Below are 15,612 nucleotides of genomic sequence, written 5' to 3'. Positions count from 1 at the left end.
ACAATGGAAGCAAGAATGTACGATGGGGTAAAGACAGTCTGTTCAATAAGTGGTGTTGGGAAACCTGGACAGACACATGCAAGAAAATGAAGCTGGACCACCTCCTTACACCATATACAAAAATAAATTCAAAATGGCTTAAAGACTTAAATGTAAGATCTGAAACCATAAAATATCTAGAAGAAAATATAGGAAGAAACTTCATGGACATTACCTGGAGTAAGATTTTCACTGATATATCCCCTCGCTCGAGGGAAGTAAGAGAAAAAATAAACATGTGGGATTACATCAAACTAAAAAGTTTTTTCACAGCAAAGGAAACTATCAATAAAACAAAAAGGGATCCTACTGAATGGGAAAAGATATTTGCCAATGATATATCTGATAAGGGATTAATATCACAAATCTATAAAAAACTTACTCAACTCAACTCCAAAAAAACAAACAACCCAATTAAAAAATGCGCAGAGGACTTGAGAAGACATTTTTCTAAAAAGGACATACAGTGGCTATCATCAATAAATCAACAAACAACAAATGCTGGCGGGGATGTGGAGAAAAGGGAACGCTAGTGCACTGTTGGTGGGATTGCAGATTAGTGCAGCCACTATGGAAAACAGTATGGAGGTATCTCAGGAATCTGAAGATAGAACTACCCTATGATCCAGTAATTCCACTCCTAGGCATCTACCCGGAGAAATCCAAAACTCCAATTCAAAAATCTCTATGCACTCCTATGTTTATTGCAGCACTTTACACAATAGCCAAGATATGGAAACAACCGAAATGCCCATCGGTAGATGACTGGATTAAGAAGCTGTGGTACATTTATACAATGGAGTATTACGCAGCCATAAAGAAGAAAGAAATCTTATCATTTGTAACAACATGGATGGATCTAGAGAACATTATGTTAAGTGAAATAAGTCAGAAAGAGAAAGACAAGTACCATATGATTTCACTTATATGCGGAATCTAAAGAAAAGAATATGTGTATGAACTAATCAGAAACAGTTTTGAGGACACAAAAAACCAAGATTTGTTAGATGGGCGGGGGGGAGGGGGTTGGGGATGGGGGAAGGGTGAAGGGATTGGGGGGCGGCTGGTGACCACAGGATGGCCTCAGGGTTTTTTGAGAATTACTTTGGGGAACTTATTCAATAGTGTTTGGGGATTTTGTTGAGTGTCCGATGGACATGTGTCCTGTTTGGGAGACCACCTCAGGGATACTGTGGATGCCTGATCATGGCACTGTACACCAGAAGCTAAACATTAATGAATGTCAACTATAATTTTATATATATAATGTGATGGCTCGGTGTGAGGTCGGAGGGATAGTGGTTGGGGGGAGGGGGGTTCACAGTGTGAGGGATATAAATGATGAACATCTAAGTATTACCTTGTCTTGTACACCTGAAATTAATAAATTAAAATAATAATAATAATAATAATAAAGGATACTGGCTAATGAAAAACAAATTGTATATCTCAAAAAGTTCTAGAGATCTGCTGTACAACATTGTGTTTATATTTAACAATACTGTATTATACACTTAAATTTTGTTAAGAGTATAGATTTTTTATGTGCTTTTAATCACAATAATAAAAAAAGATAACCCAACCAAAAAAAAAAATGTTTTATCTCAAGTTGACCTGTCTCTACCCAGGTTGTTATGCATCTACCTATTCAGTTTTATCGTTTTTTTGATTTTCTACTTTATGTTCTTACCACTTAGAGTTTTGAATAAAAAGTTTAGTTTTATTAATAACGTTAATTAATTTGAAACAAACTTACCTCATGCTTGGAAGCCTTTATCCATTGTGGTAAAATGTAATAAAAAAAGATAGAGGGAGGGTGGGGTTGGAGGAGGAAGAGTGAGAGCAAGAGAGGGAGGGAGGGAGAAAGGAAGAAAGAAAGAAGGAAAGAGGGTCAAAGAACTAAAGGCCACACGTTTCCACCCTTCCCTAAAATCATACCCCTTTTTAATGAGAATTTGCAAGTTCTCTAAAAAAGTAGATTTATTTGCTTACCCTGAATATGTGTTGGCCTTGATGACTTCCTACAGTCAATACCTGGGCTGAGAGAGCATGTGGAAGTGGCATCACACCAATTCCAAGCCTAGGCTTGACTAGGCCTGGATCCCACTGTTCCTCTTAAATCCTTGCCAAGCTTCCATGGGAATAGCTGAAGATAGCCCCTGAGGTTGAGAGACATGTGGCTGAGCCTCCTTCCACTGTTCCCTTGCGTTGATCAAAAGCCAGCCAACTCCTCAAAAGCAGAGCTGCCCTGAACCCTATAAATGCATGTAGGAGCTCAGTGAAGACCAGAAGCACCAGAAAGCTGAGTCAAGTCCACAATATCAATAGAAAGAATTGAGAGCTACGTCAATGGTTGATATTTTAAATCACTAAGTTCAGTGGTTAATTACACAGAAATAATTAAACAATATTTCGGTGTAGTTTCCTTTACCTGCCATATTCTTTCTACACTTTTTCATATAACTAACTTGTGCTAAGATCTATCTCAGAAAAATGTTTACCAGAAGGTCCTGCTGTGGCCACTCCTTTATGGGTTCATGGCATCCACGCATATCCTTATATCTCGAGTTACCACATTGTGATTCAATTATATTATAGCCTGTATTCCACCAAAACTATATTTCTTAATGACAGAGATTGTTCTTAATATCTCTAGTACTTCTATTTTTTAAGTTCTTGGCTCATAATCAGGTCTCAATATTGATGAACTAATCTTAGCTGAAATGAGATAGCTGTTTTTCCTAGAGTTTTTATATAATAGGTAAATACAACACAGTCATTTATTTCCTTGGATTCATTTTTATTCATTCACATTCCCTTCCAGCTCAAGTTCCTAGTGGATATGTGTTTCATGAATGTATTATTCATTGTGTTAAATAACACTTAAGTCATAAAGCAAAACTTTACTTTTGGAAGTCTCCTTGGAGACCATATGCTTTTCTCCCAAAGCCTAGCAGCAGATGCTTTCATCTCTATTTCACAGAGGAAAACTAAAGGCCACACTAGAAGACATGCTGTAACTCTCCTCCATGAAGCCTACAGTTGGATAAATGTTTGTTATCATCCTTTACTTTCTTTTCTACACAATGGATGATTCTTCCCTCTCCTCTTATTTGGGGTGACAAGTTGAGTTTTTCTCCTAGCCTGCTGTATCTCATTTCTTCTGCCTTCTTTAAAGTCTCTTTTCATTTGTATTACTTTTGCTTTATTAGTTTTATTCAGGATCAGCCCCACCCACAAAACAATATGATTTGTTTGTCCTAATGCGATATAACTACTCACTGCATCATCCACACCATCCATTAATTCTGGACTCCATTGATTCCTTCAAAGACTATTACTGCGCTTTGTTGTTGGTGGTCACAAATGCAAGTCTCATCCAGAATATACAGGAAAATATGAATGACAATTTGTTCTCTGGTTATGTTAAATTTACTCTTTAAATTTTATAGTACCCCTCTAAATAATGTTTTCCAACCATGTCTTCTCTTGAACTCAGCTTATCATTGCATTTCCAGAGTGTGAACTATCAATGCTGAACAATCCCTGGAAAGGATAGGAGAGGGGCCCAATAACAGATCCAGTGAAAGCAGTCCCATTTGCACAATCACTGCCCATCTATTTTCCCACATAGATTAATATTTACTCAGTAGATCATGGTGTCACCACATCACCACATGGATCAGAGGCAAGAAAGGACATGGATTGAAATTCAGTGTTGCAGGGTGGGTGATGAGGGTAAAGGGGATCAAATATATGGTGATGGAAGGAGAACTGACTCTGGGTGGTGAACACACAATGGGATTTATAGACGATGTAATACAGAATTGTACACCTGAAATCTATGTAAATTTACTAACAATTGTCACCCCAATAAAATTAATTAAAAAAAAAAAAAAAGAAATTCAGTGTTGCAGAGTGTGATAGGATCTCAAAACCTTCAGAAAAGATAGTCTAGACACCCTTGCAGGGAATCCTGACATGGACGTGGCACCTGCACCAGGGTTTGGGGTGACCTCCCCGGGTTCCAGTGGCAGGTGGAGAGAAGCACAGGATAAAAAATGTTTGCAGCTACCCCTACATTCCTATGGTGATATACAGCCTCCGCTGCATATACAGTAATGTTGTTGGAACACTGATAGATCAGAGCCAAATCAGCTGCACACATGGCTCAACTCCAAGGTGAGTGGTGAACCTCTAGTAGTTTGGAATCCTGAACTTCTTTTGATTGTGATTTGAGTGAGAGTCACCCCAAATCACTGTGTCAATGTCATCCCAGTAATCCAATGTCATGTGATCCCATGGAAGGAATACCTTGCTGGCCACACTAGCTACACTGGCCAAGAGGAATGAATTGTCCTCCAGACTACGTAGAACAACCTTGTAGACATGAGTCTCAGAACTCCTCAGAGCATCCAGTCAATCATACATGCACAGATGGGCTTGGGGTTGGGAGGAGGGTCAGAGAGTATCCTGTTTGGGTTCAGGGCACACATGGATCTGGGTCTGGTCCTGGTTGCGTCACCGTGCTCAGGCCCCAGCAGTTCACTGGCACTAGCAGTAGACAGAAATTGCAAAGGAGTCATCTCAAATGATTAATACTCTGAACAACAAACCCGGATACTATTTGGGACTCATTGGGGCATTTCCATTGAAAACTTATTGCTTTTTGTTGTTTTTATTTTTTTAATAATTAATTTATTGTTTGTTTTCCTCTTCTTTCTTGGTTGTTATTTCTATTTTGAAAGAACTATTTGTTTGATTTGGAGAACTGGAATAATTCTCTTTCTCTCAGGTAATTTCATCTAACTTTTTCATGCAGCCTTTTCAGGACTTTCAAATAGTAAACTTGGTTAACTGTTTGTCCAGTTGGTACAAATTCATAATGAATAATCCATCTGATATCAAAAAAGTTAGCAACATCGTTTTGACTATTGATTTGGACTGATGGAACTTTTTTGGTCATGGAGAATTGGCTGATTTCCATTGTGCACTTTGGCGCTTTGTTTCAGGGTCGTATTGGTAGACCCACATTTCATCACCAGTGATAACATGGCCCAAAACATCGTCTTGCCTCTCCAAAAGGTCTTGGCAAACTTTGACTCTCCTTTGCTTTTGTTCACCATTTTTGCACACACCTTTCTCATGCCAAGATTTTCAGTTAAGATTTTCTTAACTGTTTCTCGATTGATGTTTACTTGGTCTACTATGCTTCTCACAGCCAGCAGATGACTTTGATATACAATTTGATGAATGTTTGCAATGCTTTAGTCAGTTCTGCTTGTGAGTGGCCGCCCTGATCTCTCTTCATCAGTGAGGTTTTCTCTTCCCTCAGAAAAACACTTAACCCATTTGTATACTGCCGTTTTCTTCATGGCGTTGTCCCCATAAACTTGGACTAACGTGTCCCTGATTTTACTTCCACTCTTGCCAAGAAATTTAGCAAGAAATTTAATATTTGTTCATTGCTCTACTTCAAATTCAGACATTCTCAAGACAGCACAGAAAAACATGCAACAACAATAATGGATGCCCCTCAGCAAGACACTGCCACATGTTGACATGAACATAGCTGTGAGACACTGATATGCAAAGGTTATGAAACCTCATCGAGCTGTTTGTACAGTGCTGCCAATGTAAGCGCACAGTGGCAAGTTTGCAAACTTAATTGTCATACCTCATGTAGGGGAATGGGGAAAGAGGACTAGAGAACATATAATCGATACTTTCAGTGATGTTAGCACACATTTTCTCCTATTGAAACACAAATTAGTTATCATTTAAAGCAAACCATCCATCACCATAATGAATGTGCATTTGCTGAAAGTGAAATGTCAGAAGATACTTTTTCAATTTGATTACATCCTGGTTCCATTTAAAAATGTTTAAAGCTTCACTTTGTAAATTAAATATAAGTTCTGATACGCACTTATGTCATTGTAAAATGCAGAACCCTTCCCTCTTCCTTCAAAGGCAAATTGATCATGACTGATCAAAATTTGTGAGAAAATGGAGAGGTTACATAAGAACAACTGTAGACACTAAGCCCTCCTTTAATTTCTTTCTGACCCAGAAATTACAAATATCCCTTAGAGTATGCAATGTCGTTTCAATAACTTTGCAAAGTATTCAAAAGAACCTGCTTATTGTAAAATTTGCCCGTGGAAATGTTGTTGAAACTTCTTCAGTGTTAAGTTATGGTGAGATTAAAAGTAATGCAATAAAAAAATTGAAAGCTATACAAACATGTTAACTGTGTAATATTTCAAATATATAGTAATTTATATATATATGTATATATATATATATACATATGTATTATAGTAATGATAACTAGCATTAATTTAGTGTTTACAAAGCACTCTTATAAACACTGGATGTTTTGAATCATTTATTCATGTCAAGAACTCTAAGAAGTATGTATTAATTTTATCCTATTAATGTAAATGAGTACATTAAGGCACAGAGAGGCTAGTAAATTTTGGAACCAATCAATATTAAAACACAGAAGTCTGAGTATAGATACCACAATACTAACTATATGTATCTCCATATTGCTATAATAATAATCATTAATTTAACCATAACCCCAGTGGTTATTTTGAGCCAATTTTAGAGAATATATTCTTTTCATTCATAAAATGCTTTTGATGTACATTGCTTTTAAGTTGTCTTTAAGTATACAATTTAGTATGAAATGTTACTTGCTCTAAGTGGTAAGGTATATCCAAAAGAAAGGATCAGATAGGTAACCACATAACCTTAACTACTAAGAATGAGAGATGAGTGAATGAACTTTGTTGATAGAGTGATTAAGAATAGACACAGCGTCGCGTCCCGTGCAACAAGGGCAGTGAGGAGGCGAGAAGGGGCGGTTTTGGGTTAAGTTTTTAAGAAAGAAACAAACAGAGAGTTAATGCTGTTAAATCTCTCAGAAGGCCAGGGGTCTCTCAGTCTCTGAGGACTGGAGCCCTGAACAAAGCCGACTGGAGGCTTTTATTGATAAGTATACAAGGGAGTAGCAGTGTTTTGGCACGGTTTGTGAGACTCACTTATCACATTATAGAAACATCCCAAGCCAATTATTTTAACCTTCAAACAGCTGAAGCACAAGTTCCCATGATGTCTTACCTAAGGTCTGTACCTTCTCAGGGTCAAGTCTCTCATATTGTAACAGCTCTGTAGAGATAAGTAGAGAGAACTGATCTTTGTTGTCCTCATGACTTTTCTCACAAACAGCTGCAAGGGAAAAGCCAGGGTTCGCAACAGACTTTCCCAGGTAGGGAGAAGGGGAGGCAAGGCCCCTTCCCTTATTTTTCTAAGGTAGCTCATTGGGGGTCCCCACTCGGTTCCACCTGGCTTAGGTTGTATCTCCCGTGAGATATCTTACCCTTCTTTGGCTGCAAACCATCTTTTGGGGACCAGACAGAGAGACATAAGGTGTAAACACAAGGATGGAACAGAGTCCCAGAAAGGCACAATCTCACAAACTCTTCTTTCCTTAAGGAAAGACATGGAGGGACAGTTGGCTAGGCTATTGTGCGACTACAACACAGAATGGGAATGGCCAATGATAAGCATAGTCTACATCATAACCCAGTATTCACGCTGGTCAAAGACAAGTATAGACCTCATAGAATCAGTTAACTTTCTGTGCTAAAAGTACTTTGTCTAGTCTGTTTCAATTCAAGCTTCTGTAAAATTTCCTTTGTAATAGTCTAAGCAAATATCAGATAAAGCAGAGATTTAAGAAGTTCATAAGAAAAGAAAAGTTTTGGGTAATTTTAATTGACCACTTATGCAGTATGAAACTGCAGTGTGATGTAACTGCTACATGTGGCAAAAAATTGCCCTGGGAAATAGATACAATTATGATCACTGCAAGCATTGGCAATGTCAGGCAGACTCGAAGATACTATATTTAAATTTTGGAACTGTATTTAACAACAATAAGAGAAAGGTATGAACTATGCTGGTAAAGGATTCAGGAATATTCTCTGGAGGAGAGCATACCTTCAGCTGTACGAGAGTCAAAAGATTTTACTGAATAACTTGAACCTCTCAAGTCAAGTGCTTTTTTCAGAACATTTCCACCTATTATTATCATACCTAATCTTTACTCTGATTTTTTGAGGTGGGCCTTATTCTCTCATTCACAAAGATGGGCATTATTTTCTCATTTTACTGATGATGGAAATGAGTTTCAAAGAAATGAAATAATTTGCACAAAAACACACTAATAATAAGATTAGTACAAACAGTGGCAATTATAATATCAGCTATCATTTATCACTGAGAGCTATGTGAGGCGCTCTTTAAGTGCTTTACATATTTTAAATCATGGCATTGCCAATTTAAAGTCACAAATGAATGCTAAAGTCTAAACATCAAACCATGTTCTTTAACAGGAAAGATTATGGCCAATTAAGTAAATTAAAAGACAGATATTTAACCTGGGGAGAAGACGTAGGGCTCCCTGACTATTTGTTGTTCAATCTAGGGTGTGTTTGTTTTCTTGTTTGGGCCTTGGTTTCTTCCTCTGTTAAGTGAAGTTGATGGCTGTTTTATAACGCTATTGTAGAAAGTATATATTTTCTTCATGTATTGACTACTTTTCTTTACTAATAATTTTGCTTGTTCTTGTATGTGTTTTTTTCCCTAATACTGTTTCTACAGTATCCACGAATTCTCTTTACATCTCACTATGTTGTTCTAATAGCTTATTATTGAGATCTTTGTTCACAAACCTCCATGATGTATAATTTCCTTCAGAATACGAAAGTGTTATAAGACTTTCATCCTGTTTTCTGTTTTCCTTTTAAAACTTCTCTTTTCAAACATCTTTTGCATATTGTTTTCCAGATTAATCTCAGAGACTATGATTGCGGCCTACCTTTCTTTCTGTTTATTTAATCTAATGGGTCTTTATTGTTTGTGTCAGCTATTTCCTTTAAAAACAGGGTTTATTACCTAAATGCCTAATATTCAACCTACACAGTCATCTCCTACTTCCTTGAATTCCTCAATGCACTGATAATTTTCTCACTCCAATTCTTCAACTTCGCCTCAGCCATTTTCTTCACAGCAGAGCCGAACCCTGGATATTATCATCACTTGAAATCGGAAGTTACTGAAACCATTAGTTCAGACATCCCATACTCTGCTAATAACCTGTACTTCTGGCATATTTCCACATTTATTTTCTTGAAACCTATAGTTTAACTTTGTAAGGTTTACGAGTTCATTGTTGAATTTATATATATATATATATATTGAACCTATAGTTTAACTTTGTAAGGTTTACGAGTTCATTGTTGAATTTATATATATATATAAATTATAAACCATGAGATTTACTTCATAAGGAGGTAACATATATATATATATATATATATATATATATATATATATATATATATATATATATATATGTTTATCATTTCAGGTACTCTCTTGTCAATAGTCCAAACTGAATCCTTCTTCTAGTGGTTTCTAATGATACTCAAGAGCCTCAAATCTTAACAGGACTTGCACATTTCTGCATTATTTGTTTTTCCCCAATATCTTAATTGTTAATTCATAATTCTTTTTTTCATTTTATTTCTATACTGCAGCCATTCTGCAGTTAAAATATATATTCCCATAGAATATTTCCAATTCATAATCTTTACGTGCAGTTTTCTCTATCTGGATTGACTACTTGTCCTTCCTTCAAAAATGTTAATTGAAGCTTATGTCTGAAACCCTGCACTCTTCACGTGAATCATATCAGTGGCAAAATAAATAAAAGTCTCCTACCACATGGAACTTACATCTTAGTGGAATAGGTATACTAATCGTGATACGTTAATTATATGCATGTATTATAATTATATAATGTATTAGAGGGTAATAAGTATAATGGGGGAAGTAGGACAGTTATGAAAATCATGAGTGCTAGAGGATAGGGTTTCAGGTTATAATTTTAAATAGGTAACAGAGTTAGCCATGAGAACACCTGGAAGAAAAGCATTCTACCAGAGAACAGACAGGGCAAATGCTGTAAGGCTGATATTTATTTTTCCTTTACTAGTTAAAATAACTGCTTTCATTAAGATTAGTGAGCTCTTAGACTAAGCAAAATAGCTTTGCTCTTTCTTTTTTTCATTTCATCTGGTAAAACACATCACACAGTTAATTACTTTGTGGTTCTTAACCTCAGAGTCCTGAGAACAGCTCTCATATCTGTTCTTCTTTAAGCAAGGAAGAGATGGAAAGGACTGTGAAGAGTATATCGTATCTTACTTGTTAGTGTATTTCTCAAATGCTGCCAAATGGTCAGGTGCCAGATGACCATTTACATATCATTGACTCGAGCTTTGATATAGGGTTATTTCTGGATGCAAGGAAAGTTGGGGAAATTATTTATTTATTAATAACCATATGCCTAGCTAAACATTCTATAACAATGGAAGAAATTGAGGTTAGCTGATGGAAGACAAAGAGAAGTTCTGTCCTCAGATTTTCATTTAAGAATTGATTGGAGATTATAACAACCTACAGGTGATGGTAAAAGTTGAATAACAAGAAAAGGATTTTCAACCAATAGAAATGTGGAGGATGAGGAACAAATAGTAGCAGGACTTATTTAAAAACCTCAGGCAGACGGGAATTGTGTTATAATAAGGACATTAAGTGCTTATGCATAAACTGACTGAAGTTGAAGATTTCTTGGTCTTAGGGAGGCCAAGAGAGGGTCCATTCCTTTTTTTAATTAAAATTTATCGTGACAATTGTTAGTAAAATTGCATAGGTTTCAAATGTACAATTCTGTATTACATCATCTATATATCACATTGTGTGTTCACCACCCAGAGTCAGTCCTCCTTCCATCACCACATACTTGACCCCATTTACCTTCATCTACCACCCACCTCCCCATTTACTCTCCTGTCCTTTGATAAATGATTAGATAAAGATTTGGGATATATACACAATGGAATACTACTGTGCCATAAGAAAAGAGAGGGTCCATTCTTTATTTAGTTCAGACAATTAAGGATTTTTAAAATTATATCTAACACTATTCCAAATAATCTATGTCTCTCAGGGAAGTTATATTAAGGTGATTTATTTCTCCAATAAACTCTTATTACTTAAGCTCTCAAATTGTGACAAAAAATTTAATACACATATTTGCAATTATAGACCAAATCCAAATATATATATATAGATAGATAGATAGATAGATAGATAGATAGATAGATAGATAGATAGATAGATAGATGATAGATAGATAGATAGATAGATAGATAGATAGATAGATAGATTTGGATTTGGTGAAATAAATAATCTGTATATATGTATTTCACAGAGGTCTTGATCCTGTCATGGTGTACAGTGGACAATCAAATTTCTATGAATGAATACCTGAATATAAAATAGATGAATTAATGAATGAGGAAGCTATGAGTATTTCAAAATGGCAATGAAAACAATGCCAGATACCTTCTACTTTATTAAAAAAAGAAACTTTACTAACAAATAATCATGTAGAATAAATTTCTCTTCACATCAATTTTATAATTGTATATTTTAAATTAAATGTGTTAATATTAAGATAATCCCCATCTTTATACATAATTCTTGTTACTCTAAAAATGCTAGAAGAGTCACCTTGTAAGTTTTATGTTAGGCATGATGGTCTGTACTTGGAGATGTGAGGTTATCTCCTCTCTCACCATTATTTATCCTAATTATCTTTTAATTGGGTATTTCAATAGGGTGTCACAGAAATGCACAATTCTAAAAATTTCACTCATTAAGAGTTCATTAATCATATTGTCCTTCAAGACATCTTGGAGAACTTTCTCTCTGATTTAAACTTCTTAAAATATCTGGAAAAAAAGAGAGCTTAAAAAGACAGCAAAACCTAGAAGAGAAGACATACAGTTGAGAGTAGAACTACATTCATCAGAAGAACTTCAGAAGTAAGGTATGGATTTTAAAGACATAGACTTCATTTTCCCTTTAGGATTTCTATGTTGAAAAGGGGCTCTTATTTTTTCTCATTTTCTAGATGTTTTGGGTTGGAAAACAACATGCTATAATTTAAAGAATATTGTTCAGGAAGACATATAAACATTAACATGAATCTCACCTCCATGTTTTACTAGTGTATAAATCCTGTGGAGATTATGCAGCCTATTTGAGGGTCAGTTTTTATAGTTTGTATATCCTTTTTAAATCAACTTGTATTCCGTTTAATAAGAATTGACCAAACCCATAGCGATTATAGGCAAAATAATTATATAGTAATATGAAAGAAAATGAGTAAATGAAGAAACATATCATGATTTAGAATGTGAAAAATACATGAAGTTTGGAAGATTTTCCTAGAATGGTGCACTTATATTTATGTGGTTACATTTAGATTTTACATAATTCTAACAATAATTTAATGTAATTTTTTATTGGAATGTAAAATATTATTCAAAACTCAAAAAATTTAAAACACAAAATAAGAAAATTTATTAATAAGTCATAGTAGACAAATAAGAGATTAGCCATACCATGTTTCAAGTGTATTATAAAGCTATGATTTAAAAAGAAAATATCTTGATTCTAGCATAAGAAAATTGCAGACATATTCATAGAGTAATTCTTAGAAGCAGACTCTAAAATAGTTAAGAATCCTAAAGTGTCACATGTAAGTGTACATAGAAGTTGAGTTTTCAGTAATTTGTCTATTGCAGCTTGCATGGAGAATAACCATAGCTCTTTTAAACAATGCAAACTATATTTAAATGAAGCCATCACTTTGATATATAGAAATCCTCATTTGATGAATTTGTTTATCTTGATCTACTCTTCGCTTATGATGTATTCTTTCAGAGTCTCATTAGCTCTCTTACAAGCTGGCCTATATCTGGCCATTCTTTTGACTTTTCTTACCTGTTTGGATTCTAGAGCAAAAGCATCTTTAACATCATCTGGAAGTGTTCTTTCAAATTCTTAACATTTCTGAAAATATTGCCTCCTTATTCTCGCTTTAATAAAACATGTCTATACGCTGGGAGTTTTCTACATAACTTCTCTTCTCCTACAGTAACTGTATCTCCAATCTGGGTAGCATCACTCAGGTGATGCTTTTCCATCCCAGTACAACCCTACTTCCCTTTAGAATCCCATACCATCTGAATACTCCAGCATCAACCACTCTTTCTAGCAACTACCTATATCTTTTCATTCTTAGCATGCTTCAAGGTCATTTACGTATAGCAGAATATACCACAGGCTGCCTTGGTTCAAACCCCCATTCTGCTAATGACTAGCTATATAATCATAACCAAGTTACTTCAGTTGTTTTTGCTTCAATTTCCTTATCACAGGTATGTGGACGTTTATTGTATCTGTTTTACAGGATTGTTATACCAATTATCTGACATATAATTATTACGTCATTATTATTATGATTTACAGTCTTACAACTGCATTTCTGATATACTCTAACATCCACCTGGATGATCTCATCAACACACTTTCTGATACAGCTCCAATTTAAAAATTCACTGTTGAAACACTGTATATGTGAAAACCTCCCAGAACTTAGAGTGTTTCAGAAAAAAAGTCTGATATTAAATACTACTTCATCACCAAAATATCTCATGAGGGTTATAAAAGGAATATACAGTGTGCAGTGGGAGAACATACCGGTTTAACCAAGTTAGCCCAGCCCCCAGGGAAGATTTCTGTGAGGATGTATAGATATTGTAATGTTGACAGAAAGCTAACATTAAAAAAACAAAACAAAAACACACAAATCCATGCAGAGGAAACAGTATGTGAACAAGTCAGAAGGCAAATGAAAGTTTGGTATTACCAAGAAATTGGAAGATTTACATTCTAGTAGAGAATGTGGGAAGGATAATAGATGGAAAGAAGATGACAAAGCAGGCTGGGTATAGAGACCCTGGTAAATCCAGGTGGATGAGTGTGTGCTTTTACCCTAAGAGCAATGGGTAAATAAGACAGGTTTAAAATGATAAGTTGTTATGTTAAATGTGTTTTGTTTTGTGTGTATTTTTTTTTTCATGCAAGATCTCACTGCTTCTGGAATAAGTAAATGGAAGAAGGCAAGATTAGAAGAGGGTAAACCAGATTAGAAAGGAGTTAGTTGTCTAAATGAGAGCTAATAGTGGTTTGCTCTGGAATGGAAAGAAGTAAACAGATTTCAAGAATGTTTAGAAATTAGAATTCAGAAGACTTGGCAATTGATTAAATAGAGAAGAGTAGATTACCATCTTGACTGACTAACTGGGTAGTAGTGTTGGAAATTATCAATTTCAGTTTCTGATCAACCTATTCTCCCAAAAATGCATTGACCAACTCCATGTAAATGCTGCCTTCACACAGCTTTTACAAATAACTTAAAAGGCACTACCTGCAATCAAGACACATATACACAAATACACCCATGCAAATGCACACAGTCAAAAACAAAAATAAAACAAAACAAAACTGTAATTTTTCTCATAGCATGAGGCAAAGTGATGACTGTACTCCATAGAATGGATGTGCCCAGAATCATATAGTGATCATTTCTGAAACTTAAAGTTCAATATCCCATTATTTGCCAGCAATATCTCCTTCCGGTTTTCTCTTTCTGCTTTTCTCACTGTAGCTATTTTATAATCGCTTTGAGATTGCCAAGTCTTCTATCTCTCCCAATAACTTTGATCTGTTTACTGCTTCTGATATCATTGTCTCTTCTACCTAGCCTTTCTCGTGGTGCATCACTTCAAACATGGCTCCAATTTGGAAGCTGCTGGAGAGACGGGTTCTGGCTGCCTCAAAAGGCTTTTCTTACTTCTGCTGTTGGGTAGCTACCTTACACATTTGTCAATCCAGGGTCTAAAAACTCTCACTTGCTTTTGTGGATAAATCAGACAAATCCTCAATCATAGAGAATTAATCAGATCATAAGAAAAAGCAATGCAAGCTACATTCGTGCTACAGAAATCTGGTCGCCCATCTCTAGCTTGGTGCTTTATACAGAGTTACATTTCCTAAACTGACATCGAACCTCCTTTCTGAAATGAAAAGAATACATTTCTACTTTGGTTATATCGCAGACATCTATGAAAACATAGTAGAAATGAATGTATATGTTTTGTAAATAATCTAAAACCTTTATAACTACAGCTTCATCAATATTGAAATTTGTTATATTACTATGTCGAAATGTAGATATTTAGTTTAAGATTAGTTATTTTTTTTTTCTTTTCCCTGTCATTTTCTAGGATGCGTGGTGGTCATTGTCCTCACCTTTGACAGTTTCTCCATATATCCTCCCTGCCCTTTCCTCCATCACTCAATACATGAAGACAAATGGGAAGAAAAATTGAATGAACTTTCCGAGATCATACAGTCAGTTAGTGGCTGAAGCTAAGCTAGAAAACCCAGTTTTTGTCCCTGAAGTCTAGTACAATTTTCCTGCAAGTTATGAGAATGTTAGAAATTAGATTTATATTGCTTATAATTTATATACTTAATAGTGTTTACAATATAAGTAGAAAACAGTAGAATATATAA

This window comes from Rhinolophus hipposideros, assembly GCF_964194185.1.
Source record: "Rhinolophus hipposideros genome assembly, chromosome: 2".
NCBI classification, from domain to species: Eukaryota; Metazoa; Chordata; class Mammalia; order Chiroptera; family Rhinolophidae; genus Rhinolophus; species Rhinolophus hipposideros.
This window is presented reverse-complemented; position numbering follows the sequence as displayed.